At 54.3% G+C, this 3,666-nt stretch overlaps 1 protein-coding gene across 1 annotated transcript in view; it reads left to right on the forward strand.

The window, feature by feature from the left end:
• The window catches only part of VWF (von Willebrand factor), a 121,710-nt gene that overhangs the window by 40,008 nt on the left and 78,036 nt on the right, over window positions 1-3,666 (forward strand). The gene's annotated exons all lie outside the window — the stretch shown is intronic.

The raw sequence follows: 3,666 nt of genomic DNA on the forward strand, positions 1-3,666 counted from the left end.
GAGCCAGAACCTACCTTGGGCTGGTGGTGTGGGCAGCCTGTGGACCTGCCTGGTCTTGAGGGGAGGTGTGGGGCCTTGGTACACTTGTTATGTATTTGGTTTGGGATAATTTCTCATGCATTCTGACATAGCCCCATCATTCAACCTTGGGTTGCCTGTTCAAGCCGCCTGTTTTGAAAGCCTCCGGGAAGGAAGGTAAACTTCCCTTCCCACTAACAGAGAAAACGATGAGTAAGCCAGGGCTCACGCCTGCCCAGTGGGAGCATGCATTTCTAGGTACCCTGGAAACCTCCTGTGGCCTGGCCCCAGGCCCTGTTAGGGTTTCCGGACTCACACCCCCGTCAGGTCAGGCCAGCACATCACCGTTCATAGTCAAGGCTTCCCTCCACTCCGTCTCTTCATCCCGACCCAGCTGCCCACGTGGGCCCAGGATCGGGATGACATCGACTCTGACCTCATGAAGTCAGGCTCATGAAAGGCTGCAGGAGCCAGCCTGGGGGAGGGGGAGCAGTACTGGGTGGTGTCAAGTGCTCTGTGCTCTGGAGCCAGACAGATGCCCATGTGCGAATCCCCATTTGACTCCTTTGGGGCCTTTGGGCGAGTTTTTCTCTGTGTTAGTTTCTGCATCTGTTTAGTGACCAACCAGCTCAGGGGAGCAGTAAATGAGGCGATACCCACAGAATTCTTAGAAATGCACCCCGTACATTTGGTTGAGTTTATGTGATGGTGACTTAGAGGCAGGCTTTGGTGAATTTTTCCACTGGGGGGAAGTCTGAATTGCTTTGCTAGAGGTCTGTGGGCTGGTCCTTCTGTAGCTGCCTGGGTAAGGATGGACAAAAATGAGCTGAGCAGAGCAGCCCCATGGAGGCTTCCTCACAACAAACAAAGGGTTTGCTCAGAAGAGGTACCGTGTCTCATCTGATGGGAGATGTTTTTTGTTTTTTTTTAGTGAGGGAGCATCTTCATTCATGTGGCGGATCTGCTTTAACTTCTGGCTGTTCTACTTTCTGTGTTAAGAATCATCTGCTTTTCATTCATTCACCAAACTTCTATTGCCCACCTTCTCTGGCTGGCGATGGGCCAGCTGTTTCCTGGGGGCTGCCTTTTGCTGATTGACTGACTGAATGGGAACATCTGGGGTGTCCTGCTCACCCTGGGCTGAGGATGGACCCCATTGTTCTGGCTGCTGTTCCAGCTCCCAGGGCCGACTGCTCCCCAGCAGCTCACCAGGCCAGGTCCCTGGGTTTCCTGTGCTTGCAGCTCCGTCCCTCAAGTGTACTAAGGAGATAAGTTAAATAAAATATTTAGATTTCTGATTCCTGAGAAACTTTGGAACACAAAGCAGTGGGGGTCAGAGCAGGAAATCAGATCGGAGGGTTAAATGCCAGCCCTAAACTTTTGTACTTTTGAATGTTTGCCCATTTTCTTGTTGACCCCTCTTTTCCTGGGCATGGTCGGTCGAAGAGAATGGAAGTCCAATTTCTTCTCAGATAAGAGTGCTCTTGAGAAAACAGAGGAAGGTTGGAGGGAAAATTCCCACCCATTTTATTGCAACAAGGTCGAGGCATTTGACACGCAGGCCCAGGTCACGGTGTTTGTAGAAGATGGTGGCTTTCCCGTGACATCAGTGGATGTGGAGTTCCAGCACGTTCACTATCCTCGGGGATGACCTGGCCCTTCCTATGTCCTGTTCTGCTCTGACATCCATGAGCAGGAACCCTCGCTCCTGCCCTTCTTGGGGGACAATGCGGTGGGGAGGTGTGATCTGTTTATTTCTACTCCCAGCACGTCTGGCACCATTTGTGTGTGATTCCCCTCTGCCCCCACCAACCAGTTCTCTGACTTTCTGGACACCAAGGGGGTGTCCTACAATTCAATTCAATTCTGACAGTAACAGACCATGCGGGTTAAGGGCCACAAGACTGCCCCCCACTTCAGATGCCAAGCACCAGCATTGGGTCCTCAGGGTAGCTACTTCTGTCTGACTTGGCTCCAAGTTGGGAGTTCCCACAATATCCTCCCGAGTTCCGTATTTGCTAGAACGGCTCCCAGAACTCAGGCCGACACCGGACTTACTATTACAGGTTTGCTATAAAGGGCATTTGAAAGGACACATAGTGTGAGGTCTGGAAGGGTCCAGCACAGGACTTTCTGTCCCCGTGGAGTGGGGTGTGCCACCTTCCTGCCTGGATATGCTCACCAGCCTGGCAGCTCTCCAAACTCTGTTGTTTTGGGGTTTTGTGGAGATTTTATTAGGTAGGATGGCCAACTAAATCACTATTAAGTAAACCTCCCATCCCTGAGGTTGGGGGTGATGCTGAAAGTCCCAGGCCCCTAATCATGCCTGATCTTTCTGTGACCAGGCCCACCCTGAGCCCCCCCGCCCCCCAAAGTGGCTCATTAGAACAAAAGACGCTCTTATACCCAGGATATTCCAGGATTTTAGAAACTATGTGTCAGGAACCAGGGACAAAGACCAAATACATCTTTCTGATCATCACAGAAGCTGATGCTGATGAGAATGGTCTGAAGCCTCCCTACTTTCTCCCCATTTCTTCTGGGCTGAGTGTGCCCTCCTGACCCATGCCATGCTGGAAGGGGTCAGCTGCCCTGAGGACCAGGCAGAGGGGCACTCACCATAACCAGGGCTTCGCACCCGGACCCCTACCTCCAACACATGCCAAAGGAAGGCCACACCTGGGTCCAAAGTGTGCTGTCTGGCCCCTGCCTGCGCCTACTGTGCCTTTCAGTGCAAACATGGGCGCAGGTGACAGGCAGAGGGCTGCGGAGCTTGCCTTCTGACAGATGGGCAGCCAGAATCTCCCTGTGGCCTTTGGGGACCCCTGAATGGGACAGAGCCCAGCCCCTGCTCCTGGAGATGGGCTGGGTGGGACTGGCTGTAGGACTCTGCCAGGGGAAAGTACATCAGTATAACGGGGAGCAAGCCTCTGCTGTCTCGAGATCAGGGGTGTCCAGGTGGGGCATGGGGGCTCCCTACTTATGGAACAGCTGTGGTGTATGTCTATATTTGTCTATAGAGTAGAAAGCAAAGATGAGAGGAAATACCTCAAGGGAGATGGGAAGGGACCCATATGCCTGCTTCAGCTTCAATGGGTCATTGGGAATGGGATTGACCTAGGCTGGGTGGGCCAGCGGGGACCACGGGAGACCCTGGTGGAGTGTCTGCACGGACACTTCCCAGGATGTGTGATCTCTGGTTCCAGGTGCACTAGGTCAGCAGCACGGGGCCAGGGGAGGATGGGTCAGCAGTTGGGTGGGGGTGAATTGAGGGCTCTGAGTTGTGGGGTGATGAAGGGGAATCCTTGTTCCCACCACAAACCTGTCAGCCTGGGCCAAGGAGATGACCTCCTGGCCCCCCATTGGCCCGACTGAAGTCCAGCATGAACTTGCCCATAAGGAGGCCTTAGAGCCGCCCTTCAGCTGAGGAGCAGGATGGGGTCCTGGCTTCGGCACTGCTGAGCTCCAAGAGGGCCCCCTCACCCTCTCATCAGCCCTCCAGGCTGGCCTTTCTGTCCACTTGCACGTGGGGACTCTCCCGGTGGGCCAGGTCCAGAGCCCCCACGATGCCAGGGCGGCAAAGGCCTCTCTTCCTCCTGACCTCCCCCTCGTCCTCCTGACCCCTTCCCGCTCCTGACCCCTCTCCCC

This window comes from Myotis brandtii, unplaced genomic scaffold (genome assembly GCF_000412655.1).
Source record: "Myotis brandtii unplaced genomic scaffold, ASM41265v1 scaffold417, whole genome shotgun sequence".
Taxonomy (NCBI): Eukaryota; Metazoa; Chordata; class Mammalia; order Chiroptera; family Vespertilionidae; genus Myotis; species Myotis brandtii.